The sequence below is a fragment of the Portunus trituberculatus genome, chromosome 24, assembly GCF_017591435.1.
Source record: "Portunus trituberculatus isolate SZX2019 chromosome 24, ASM1759143v1, whole genome shotgun sequence".
NCBI lineage: Eukaryota > Metazoa > Arthropoda > Malacostraca > Decapoda > Portunidae > Portunus > Portunus trituberculatus.
Window position 1 is genome coordinate 9,917,655 of NC_059278.1, and position 12,819 is coordinate 9,930,473.

A 12,819-nucleotide genomic window follows, 5' to 3' on the forward strand; every position below is an offset into this window, starting at 1 on the left:
GAGAGAAAGGGAGAGAGGAAAAAAGAAAGGAAAATAGAGGCAGGACGTGCGAGAGATAGAAATGGACAAAAGAAACTTAGATTTAGGAAGGAAGAAGGAAAGGGAGAATGAAAGGAATAAAGGGATGGGAGAGGAAAGAGACACAGAAGGCAAGAATATTTGAGAGAGAGAGAGAGAGAGAGAGAGAGAGAGAGAGAGAGAGAGAGAGAGAGAGAGAGAGAGAGATTAAATATTCTTTGTATATTTTTTCTTCTCCTTTTTCTCTCTTCCTCCTCCTCCTCCTCCTTGTCTTTCTCTTCTTTCTTCTCTTCCTCCTCCTCCTCCTCCCACACTATTGCCGCCACGTTTCAAGGCGATGACACTAAATCACTGTTGCCAGAGCCCAGAGATAAAAAGGCAACACGTTAACACATTACCGCCAGTCTGGCTACACTGCTTCCCTACCCCCACTTCCAACTCCCCCCACACCACACCCATCCTCCTCCCTTCATCCCTTGGGTCCTCGATTTTTTTCTTCCTCCTCCTCCTTCGCCTCCTCCTCCTCCTCCTCTTCTTCCTCCGTTTCTACGTGCTTTGTCTAGTTTCATTTTCTCCCAGAAGAGTGTTGTTTACTTTGGTGTGATAAATACTATACACGGGGAATGAGATGTTACACACACACACACACACACACACACACACACACACACACACACACGTCAAGCCGAGTCTTTTCCTATCACAAGTTCACATACAGATTAAAAAAAGTCAGTCGAAACTGCTCTCTCTCTCTCTCTCTCTCTCTCTCTCTCTCTCTCTCTCTCTCTCTCTCTCTCTCTCTCTCTTATCTCGTTTCAGATTCCCCCCTTGTCTGTTCCCTCCCTTATTCCTATTCTAGAACAATCCATCCAAATCCTCCCTAACAACAACAACAACAACAACAACAACAACAACAACAACAACAACAACAACAAACGGTAATGACGCAGCAAGGTGGAGACTTTTCCGTCCTCTTCTTTCTGATTAATATTTTTGGCCTCTCAGCAAGAGTAAAGAAAATAATACGTGTCCTTAAGATAAAGACTTGAAGGTGAGTGAGAGAGATGAGAAGGAAGAGAGATAGAGACGGGGGAGAGTAAGGGAGAGGAGGAAGGAGGAAGGAAAGAGAGTCCAGAGATGAAGATGAAGGAAGGATAGAGGAAACATGGAGAGAGGAGGATGAAAATGATGGGTAGGTAATGGGATGGGAAAGGGAAGAGGGGTAGGAAGGGAAGAAGAAAGAGAAGGGAGGAAGAATGGAAAAGGAAGGTAAAAGAGAGGGAATGGGAAGAGGGAAGAGGGAAGAGTCATGGAGAAAGAGAGCATTGCGAGAAGGCTCGAAGAAAGAGGAGGAAGAGGGAAGGAAAAGAGGACTTAAAACATTTCGTATTGTAATCTCTCTCTCTCTCTCTCTCTCTCTCTCTCTCTCTCTCTCTCTCTCTCTCTCTCTCTCTCATGTATAGACTCATCTCACAAGCAATAAAAGAACAGAAATGAACAACAAGATCAGCCCTCATCGTTTCTTCCTCCGACACACGCTATCCATCCCATCCGAGTGACAAGACTCATCCCAAAACACACCACATGCCACACTCTCACCACCTCACACTGAAACTCTCCTGCAGCACATCATCTAACCCATCCAGTCATAACACACCAAACATCACACTCACCACCACACTTAAATCTTCACTCAGCACATCCCCTTCCATTACAACCTGCCACAGCAGAGCACCAGACACCACGCACGCATCTCCTCACCAGCAGTAGCACCACTAACCACCACTAACCTTTAAAATTAACATCCTCAAGAGACCATCCCTCCAATATGAGAAGAATCGCGGAATCACTTCACGCGAGCACTAGCGACCAGGCATTAAGAGATTCCAAAGATCGCTACAACTCGTCTTCTTTTACACTTAAGAAGCGAATCAAAGCCCACAAGTGGCTATTCTACCCCCGACTCCCTGCGGTGCTCCCAGAGTTGGGCCTCAATCCCGTGAAAATGGCTCTGGCGAGGAACCATTGGGCCAAAATCGCGGCATAACCGAACCTTCCACCGCCATCCGCCTTCTGAAAAATCGGTAGCTCATTATGGCACCGGGAAGCACGACTTGGCTATCACGTACAAGGCAGGTAAGGTTATCACGTACACGCAGGCAAGGTTATCACGTACAGGGAAGACAAGGTTGTTACGTACAGAGCAGGTAAAACAAATATATAAATAGATAAAACTGAATAAGAAATCGTGCAAAAGTCATATTGCTAGGGAAATAAAATTATGTGTGCCTTCTCTTCTTATCACGTACAAGGCAGGTAAAGGCGAAAAAATTAATCAAACAAATACAGAGCAGTTAAAAGAATTGTACCCTTATGGAACTGAAATTACGTGTCATTTCTTTTCTTATGCAAATGTAAAGGATTAAGATATGTACAGGGCAAATGAAAAAAATGAAAAGTAACTAATGCAAATGAAAATAAGAGAAAGAAAGAAAGAAAGAAAAGTACGTGTTACTTGATTTCTTATGGAAAGGTGAAGAGTTAAAAATACATGTCCTATTTACCATTACTATTACTACTGTTGTTGTTGTTGTTGTTGTTTTATTGTTGTTGATATTGTTGTTATTAAAGTGGTACATGTCCTCGTCACGTCAAACTCAGGAACGGGAAGAGAAGTGCGTCCATTAAAGAAAACGGGACACCGGGAGTCAATAATGTAAGAAATACGAGAGAGAGAGAGAGAGAGAGAGAGAGAGAGAGAGAGAGAGAGAGAAGGGCGGTAACCTTAACGTCGCCGTGGCCTCAAGTGCTTCGGCCGCCCCAGTAACGACCTTGTTCCCTCTCCCTCCGACCGTTCATTTAGTCTCGAGAGATGCCAGGGAGAGAGAGAGAGAGAGAGAGAGAGAGAGAGAGAGAGAGAGAGAGAGAGAGAGAGAGAGAGAGAGAAATTTGTTTACTTATCTGATTATCGCATTCCTCTCTCTCTCTCTCTCTCTCTCTCTCTCTCTCAACAAAATAACCCGTGGGGTATTATAAAAACAAAGTAATGTATTAATCTGTATCATAATTCCAAAACTAAATGAAGAAAAGAACAGCTAAATTGTCAAAAAGTATATAATAATAGTCGTAAAACAGTTTAATTGCAAAAGGAGAAGAGAAAAACAAGAAAAAAACCCTCGTTCATTTCTAATTTCCAAAAGCAATTTCAGAAAATCATGGCGGCATTCCTTACCAATTAACAATAATGAAGTCGTAAGGTACACAAAAAATAGTAAAATGAAAACACTTTCAAATGTTGTTTTTCTTTTTTCTTTCCTTTTCTTTTCTTTCTTTCTTCAACATTTATCGGTAAAGTTTCCCATTCGGCAGCAGCAAGGGTGTTGTTTTGCCGCGGCAGCGAGAAGGTCACGTTGTTAGATCAGCTGATGTGAATGTAAACACAGCTGGCACGTGCGGGCTGTGGCAATACTGGCGAGGGTGACAGCTGGTGCAGAGTGGCGGCCCAGCTGCTTACTGAGGCACAGGTGGTGTGTGTGTGTGTGTGTGTGTGTGTGTGTGTGTGTGTGTGTGTGTGTGTGTGTGTGTGTGTGTGTGTGTGTGTGTGTGTGTCGACGCATGTACATCTCAGTCCTGCAGTGTTCTTATTTTCTTACATAATACTTAAATATAATTCTGTATGCTTGTCAGTCACTACCTATCATTGTTTTCCTCATACATCAATATCCTTGTCAAAACGAAGTCAATTTCTCTGTTAATGCTAATCAGAATTAGGCCCGCAGTATTCTGGTTTCCACTTCCTGATTTCCTTCCTGATTTCCTACATGCATCTGTGCCGTGTGCCTCCGAGTGCCTGACATTCTGACTGACGCAGTATTGGGTCACCTGGGGCTTGCATCTCTTAATGTATTCCACAAGAACCTACATCCTCCCCAAACTCAATTGTTAGGAATTTAAGTGCCAACCTAACGCAAACACTACAAGTACTGTCTAACTCTCTTTCTCTCTCTCTCTCTCTCTCTCTCTCTCTCTCTCTCTCTCTCTCTGGGTAGTAAATGTAAACTAAAAATGGTTTAGCAGACACAACCCGGAAGACATCAAGAGAGAGAGAGAGAGAGAGAGAGAGAGAGAGAGAGAGAGAGAGAGAGAGAGAGAGAGAGAGAGAGACCATCAGCAAGGAGTCATGTGACTTTTCAAAACTACCCACAGTTTATCTTTTCCTTCTCCTTCTGTTGTCTTCCTGCTGCCATTATCACTGGCGCCACCCCTTCAACACGGTAAAACTTGTGAAACCATTATAGGAGAGCTAGAACGAAAACAATAACAAAGGAAAAGAAAAGAAAAAAGAAAATTCAATATCAGAAAGAACAGGAACAAGATAACAACAAGAAAAACAACAGTATGTAAAGCACGGAAGGAAGCAAACAAGGAAACAAACAAACGCCATCAAACACCACCAACACTTATTACAACCACCAAAAAAAAATTAACAAAAAAATATTTAAAGAAATTCCAATATCTATACATAATTATCAACACTTCCCTCACTTTACAAATAAGAATGAAAAGATTTTAATATTCCTGCGACCCAAATTCCCGGTGCCCTGGCTTGTGACCACACCTGGAGCACCCAACAAGGACATTAGGCTAATTAACAACCTGCCTAACTGCTGATTTTCCTCCTTGATGTGTCTCTTTCCCTCATGAAACCTCCTCTCACTTTTGTGTAGCCTTGACTTGTCCTATTGTCATTTTTCGAGTTAAGCTTCGTATTATTTTCTTTCTTTCGTTAGATTTAATTTTTGTTATGTTCTATTTCGTCTGATTCTTGCTCGTTGACACACGAGCGTGAGCGCGCGCGCACGCACGCACTTATGCACTTACGCACGCACGCACACACACACACACACACACACACACACACACACACACACACACACACACACACACACACACACACACACACACACTCTCTCTCTCTCTCTCTGACGATTATAAAAAGCACTTTCCAATAATAATTACACTATCACATTATAAATTCTAGCATTGAATTATCATTACCGTAAGAGAGAGAGAGAGAGAGAGAGAGAGAGAGAGAGAGAGAGAGAGAGAGAGAGAGTAATGGGTGAGATTGCAATGCGTCTAAGTTTTTACAGAAAGTGAAGAGACTATAATGAAAAAAAAAACTTAATGGCTGCCAATAGGAAGCGAAAAAAGCGAAGGCAATGTGAAAGGAGACGAGGAAGAGGAAGAGGAGGAAGAGGAGAAGGAATAACGACAGAATAGGAAAGAGAGACAAAATGCTAAGGACAAAAATGAAAATGCAAGGAACAGAAAGCAAGGAAAAATTAAAGGAGGAAATAGACGCGGAGGAGGAAGTGAAGGGGAGGCAAGAAAGTGGTCAAGGAAGAGGAAAGCAATTTACACACAAATGGTTTCTGATCAATCGTATTACTAAAGCAGAGAGAGAGAGAGAGAGAGAGAGAGAGAGAGAGAGAGAGAGAGAGAGAGAGAGAGAGAGAGAGAGAGAGAGAGAGAGACAGAATATATGAATTATAATATCGCTATCAACAAAGAACAAAGACAGTAATCATAACAACAACAACAACAACAACAACAACAACAACAACAACAATGACGATGATAATGATGACAACGACGACAACGGCGACGAGAAAGAAGGAAAGCAAAAAGAGAGAACGAAAAAAGAAAAAGAAATGAGAAAGAAAGAACGAGAGAAAAAGGAAGAAAAAGGAGAAAGGAAGGGTGGAAGAAAGAAAGAAAGAAAGGGAAAGAATGAAGGAAGGTATACAAGAAAACATAGAAAGAAATAAGAAAGAAAGAAGTTAACTAACAAACAAACAAAAAAACAAACTTCACCACAACCACCACCACCACCACCATCTCCATTACTACCATCACCACCAAGATACAAGTACTGGAACATCAACAGCGAGCACCAGTAGCACCCACCACCACCCCAGCAGTAGTGAGGGAAAGGACGAATAAATACCATGAAAGTTCCAGTGACTCTCTACCTCCTGTTAAACCCCGATAGCCACGGCAGCGCACAGGTAAAATACACCTGAGGCTTACTAATTAATGTTTTTCCTTTCCCAGTAATCGAATCGGAGAAGCCAGCCCCTCCATCGCTACCTTGTTACGCCCAGAGTTTCTCTTGATTTAGTCTCCCCCTTGGGACTGTATCCTGCTCCTCCTCCTCCTTTATCTTTTGCTCTCTTTGTCTATCTATCTGTTTTTCTCTCTGTCTGCTTCTCTGTTTACCTGTTTCTCTCTCTCTCTCTCTCTCTCTCTCTCTCTCTCTCTCTCTCTCTCTCTCTCTCTCTCTCTCTCTCTCTCTCTTCAAGATCTTCATCTTCATCCTCCTCCAGTTCATACTCCTATTCGTTTACCGACTTCTCCTCTTTGTTTTCTTGTCTTCCTTTTTTGTCCTCTTCCTCCTCCTCCTCCTCCTCCTCCTCTCCTCCCTCTCCCATCTTGTTTTCTATTTTTTGTTTTGTTTTTGGCGTGTTTGTGAAATGGTTCTTGTCTGCGTTCATCTTTCCGTGCCGTCCGGCTCTCTCTCTCTCTCTCTCTCTCTCTCTCTCTCTCTCTCTCTCTCTCTCTCTCTCTCTCTCTCTCTCTCTCTCTCTCTCTCTCTCTCTCTCTCTCTCTCTCTCTCTCTCTCTCTCTCTCTCTCTCTCTCTCTCTCTCTCTCTCTCTCTCTCTCTCTCTCTCTCTCTCTCTCTCTCTCTCTCTCTCTCTCTCTCTCTCTCTCTCTCTCTCTCTCTCTCTCTCTCTCTCTCTCTCTCTCTCTCTCTCTCTCTCTCTCTCTCTCTCTCTCTCTCTCTCTCTCTCTCTCTCTCTCTCTCTCTCTCTCTCTCTCTCTCTCTCTCTCTCTCTCTCTCTCTCTCTCTCTCTCTCTCTCTCTCTCTCTCTCTCTCTCTCTCTCTCTCTCTCTCTCCGTTCATCCTTTGATTACAACTTCCTAATTATTACACGAGAGAGAGAGAGAGAGAGAGAGAGAGAGAGCTATTCTTATCAGGCTAGTCACCTCTTCTTCTATGGTTCCCCGCCTCACAATTACTGTGGCAGATTCCTATTAAGGCGAAAGAAAACAGAAGAAAAGGATAGGGCCTGGTCTTCCCTGTACGTCTCGAGAGGGGAAAAAGTGAGGGAAGGAAAGATACTACAGATACTAAGGAGGAAAAGAAGAGGGGAAAATAATCTCATACGGCGCAAGAAAGAGGAAATTCTAATCGGTGTGGAATTAGGTTAGGAAATGTTTGTTTGTGGAAGGGAGGGGATACCTGAGTGATGGAAAGAAGGAGAGATTGGAGAAGGAATTGATTAGGAGGAAAACTACCAGGATTAGAGGGAAAATTTGTGTGGTAAAGGTACAGGGGAGGAAAGAAAGGAAAGATGAATAAAAGGCATAATATCAGTAGAGGGAAAATGAAAATAAAACTATAAAGGAGAATGAAAGAAATGATAAGAGAGGAATGTAGGTCTGATTCTTTTTAACGTTTACATTCCTTATTTTCGTCACATATTTCCTACGCTCTTTCACTTACATTTATATAATGGCAAAAACATCCACTTTTTTTCTTGTATAGAGTCAAAACGGCGACATTTAATCTGCCCAAGTTTAATCTTTTATTTTAAGATTATTTGTATTTTAAGATAATTAATCCTGTTGTATACTTAGATTTGTATACTTTATCTATACACTCGCCATATCTAATCCTTTGTCTGTATAGGCCGTATCCATGTTTAAAATCTTTTCCCCTTAGAATATTTCGACTTGTATACTTCATAACATAACGATCTGCGGGTTTAAGATGATTTTATCCCTCCCCACCAGAATGTACTTAGGTTTGTATATTTAAGCTGTGCACTCCCCACGTTTTAGTCTCCCCTATATCCTCCCTCCCCTCACCTGCATATAACCCAGCACGGTGTAAATTTTTCCCTGTTCCTCTAAATCTTAGCCCCGCGTGTTCCTGTCCCTGCGACTTTTTACGTTCACCAGAAAACTCGCCTTCACACCTGTCCTCTCTCCCTTGCCTTGCTCAATACTTCATCATTCTTTCACTTGTTCTGGGGGTGTATTTCCTTTTTCACTCTCACACTTACACACACACACACACACACACACACACACACACACACACACACACAGGCCTGACACAAAACTCGCTTCCCTTTTCGTTCCCTCTCCCTCTCTCTCTCTCTCTCTCTCTCTCTCTCTCTCTCTCTCTCTCTCTCTCTCTCTCTCTCTCTCTCTCTCTCATCCCATCCTTACATTTCTATAAGCAAAGTCGTACAGGACATGATGGAAACACGTTCTCGATTTCTCAAGATGAAAATGAGACAAGAACATAATTTATCCTATACTAAGAAGCAAATACGATGAGGAGCAGAACGAGGAGGACAGATGAAACACAGTGAGGATGAAATAAAGAAATGATGGAAAAAAAATAGATAGATTATAAACAAGTCGAAAAATTTGAAAATAGATAGATATAAGAAAAAGAGAAGAAAAGTTAGATGAAAAGGAAAAAAAAGTGACAAGGATAACGAGAAAGCGAAAAATAAAAGTGGATTGGAAAGGGAAGAGAGTGAGTGAAAGAATACGATATTGTTACAGAGAAACAAGATGTGAAAACAAGAGAGAGAAAAAGAAAGTGAACAGGAATTTTAAAAAGACACAAAAAGAGAGCAAGCATGAGAGGAGAAAGAAAAAAAAAGAAAAATAATAAGAAAAATAAAAGAATTGGTTGAAACATAAGGAGGAATGGTTAGATATCATACACGAGAGAGAGAGAGAGAGAGAGAGAGAGAGAGAGAGAGAGAGAGAGAGAGAGAGAGACATGAATATTCTTAACCCACCACTTGTTATATCTGAAAGCGAAATACACTAAAGAAAACGAAAAAGAAAAAAAAAAGAAAACAACACACCAAAGGGGAATTAAAGGTCACATAATGTTCGCCATTTCGCCGAATAAACCAGAAGATAAAAACACACACAAAAGAGAAAAAAGAAAAAGAAGCAATCGAATTACCAATGGAGGTGGAATTAAATTTGGCAATCTACCACTTCATTTCTTCCATTTCTTTTTTTTTTTAATGATAGTCGAGAGGAAGAAAAATCGAAAATCGGTTTATCAGAAGCACATCACACACACACACACACACACACACACACACACACACACGGTAGCTCAGTGGTTAGAGCGCTAGCTTCACAAGCCAGAGGACCGGGGTTCGATTCCCCGGCCGGGTGGAGATATTTGGGTGTGTCTCCTTTCACGTGTAGCCCCTGTTCACCTAGCAGTGAGTAGGTACGGGATGTAAATCGAGGAGTTGTGACCTTGTTGTCCCGGTGTGTGGTGTGTGCCTGGTTTCAGGCCTATCCGAAAATCGGAAATAATGAGCTCTGAGCTCCCTCCGTAGGGTAACGTCTGGCTGTCTCGTCAGAGACTGCAGCAGATCAAACAGTGAAACAGTGAAACACACACGGAGCTGAAGGAAGGGCGCGGTATTGTCAGTCACTTGTTTGACCGCTCTCCACGTCTTGCAGTCCCGCAGATCCCACACAAACACTCTTCCTATAGTGTAGAGAGAGAGAGAGAGAGAGAGAGAATCAAATAAACAAAATAAACGTATACTCGTTTAAGATCCTGATGCACAGTAGAGCGAGCCAGCAATAGAGAGAGAGAGAGAGAGAGAGAGAGAGAGAGAGAGAGAGAGAGAGAGAGAGAGAGAGAGAGAGAGAGAGAATATCACACACACACACACACACATGAACATAGCATAAGACGAGACATATAAAAAGATTTTCATTAATGAGTGATAAACGATAAGACAGAAAACGCACAATAGAATATCGATACATAGGGACAGACGGATAAGTGAACAGAAAGAGAGAAAATATATATAAACTGAAAGAATAAGAAAAAGAATAATAAGATAACAACAGGCTGAGAAAAGCACGAAAGAGAATAATGGAATAAAAGACATGGAGAAACGGAGATAGACAAACAGGAAGAGATATATATAGAAAGAAAGAAAAATGGATTGAAAATGCTGATAAACAATGACAGACAAATAGACAGAAAAAAAAAGTAGGAAAGAAACACAGACAGGCAAACTTACAGGCAAATAGATAAACAAATAAACAGAAAACAAATGACGAGAAGAAAAATAAGGCAGACGAAGAGAAACAACGGAAAGCAAACTTTTAACTAACCAGAAGAGCCTAAGAACACAATTAAAGAACCAAAAACAAATAAAAAGAAAGGAGATAAAAGAAAGGTAAGGGAAACGAGGAGAAAGAAAAGTTGGCGAAGAAGAAAGAAAAATAAAAGAATAAAAAGAAGAAGAAGAAGAAGAAGAAAGAAAGAAAGACAGAAAGAAAAAGAAAGAAAAGAAAAAAAGAAAAAAAGGAGAAGAAAGAGAAGAAGGAATAAAAAAGGGGAAGAAGAAGAAATGATGATGATAACAATATTAACAAAATTGATGATGATGATGATGATGATAATGATGATAATGACGATGATGATGATGATGATGATGATAACTACAATAAACATAAGACTAACATTAATGAGAGAGAGAGAGAGAGAGAGAGAGAGAGAGAGAGAGAGAATAAAGGAGGCGCGTGCAGACTGTTAATATGTGTATGTAGTATGTACCAATGTGCCCGTGCGTGTGCGTGTGTGTGTGTGTGTGTGTGTGTGTGTGTGTGTGTGTGTGGGTAGGTGGGCGGGTGGGTGTGTGTTTAGTGCTCGGATAAGTCTGGTACCATCGCCTCTGCCGCTCCATTACCTCCATAATCACGCGAGGCAGGTGAAATAGCGGAATATATACTGACAGCCCAGTAGAAACAGCTTTTGTTATCCCGTTGGCAACGCGGACCAGCTGTAGGGAGGAAAGGAGGGAGAGGGCGAGAGAGGAAGGCTGGGTGGGGGGAGAGAGAGGGGAGGAAACGATGGAAAAGGTGTGAGGGGAGAAAACGAAGAGGTGTGAGGGGAGTGAAGGAGGGATAGAGTGGAGGGAGATTTCAAAGGGGAAGAAGGAAGGGAGAGAGAGAAGGGAGGAAGGGAAGGGAGAGGGATGATATGTATAGGTGTTAATGGGAAACAGGGAGGAAACAAAGGGGAGAAGTAAGAGAAGGAACGAAAGGAGGGATAGTTGAAAGGGGAAGTAAGGGTGAGGTGGAAATAACAAGCGGAGAAAGGAAGGAATTGGGAAAGAGAGGAAATATTTAGAGAGAAAAAGGAGGAAACTGGAAGAGAAAAATAGAAAATAATAAACAGAGAGAAAAAAAGAGGAAGATAATAAAATCAATAATAATTAAATAACAAAAACTACATTATGGAAAGATAAACAGAGAGAGAGAGAGAGAGAGAGAGAGAGAGAGAGAGAGAGAGAGAGAGAGAGAGAGAGAGAGAGAGAGAGAGAGAGAGAGAGAGAGAGAGAGAGAGAGAGAGAGAGAGAGAGAGAGAGAGAGAGAGAGAGAGAGAGAGAGAGACAGACAGAACAGACAAAACTTTACATCTTCAGTGGAGAGAGAGAGAGAGAGAGAGAGAGAGAGAGAGAGAGAGAGAGAGAGAGAGAGAGAGAGAGAGAGAGAGAGAGAGAGAGAGAGAGAGAGAGAGAGAGAGAGAGAGAGAGAGAGAGAGAGAGAGAGAGAGAGAGAGAGAGAGAGAGAGAGAGAGAGAGAGAGAGAGCAAAAAGACTGAATACTGAAAAAAGATAATCACAGGAAGAGGAATATGAAGAGGGAGGAGGAGGAGGAGGAATATAAAGGAATACAAAGAAATACATATGAAAGAACAAACAGCAACAACCCTACTGGGCCTAACGAGGCTGTCAGTGTGCCTATTCTACCAGTACGAGTTAGAGGCTGAAGGACAACAGGGTTCACGGATGGAAAACAAGAGGGCACAGGGAGAGAGAGAATCAAAGATGTGATAAGAAAGGTTGAAAGAGAAATATTACTATCTAGGGCAATAACTAAAAAAAAAAAGGATATTTCATGTAGACGCAGAGTACGTTATTAGAGGGGTTGATGCTGGGTGATTGTCCATCCTTTGTTTAAAAGTTTCTATTGTATTACAACAAACAACATGTGCTGGGAGAGAGTTCCAGAAGAAATGATATTTAGCCTCGTCTGATCTGAAGCGCTTTCTTATAATCTTCTAAACATTACTTCTTGTGATGTTGGTACTGTCAATGCTACGATAGTTGTTTATATTTACGTCAGCCAATCCCTGAAACATTTTAAACTCCTCAATTCAGTCTCCTAGCATTTGTTGTTTCTCTAAACTAAACAAGTTGAGTTCCCTTAAGCGCTCCTCACAAGGCTTGTTCCGCAATCGTGGGGTCAACTTGGTGACAATTCTTTGAACTCTCTCCAGTTTGTCTACATCTTTCCTGTAATGGGAGGCCAGAACTGGACACAGTATTCAAGGTCTGGTCGGAAAAGCGTATTAAACAATGTGAAAACTACCCATTCTGATTCAGATTGAAAAGTCCAACCAATAAATCCAACCAATGCTATTTCAACTACTTCCGGGCAGTGTTTACTCGGTTTGAGGTCTGATGTAATTAAGACGCCCAAGTCTTTTTCTCCTTTAACCTTGATAAGCTCGGAACCGTTCATTGAGTAATCAGTGTGATCATTATTACTACCAATATGTAATACATCAAATTTATTTACATTGAAGCTTATTTGCCACTTGTCTGACCAAGTGGTTATGGAGAAGGAGGAGGATGAGGAGGAGGAGGAGGAGGAGG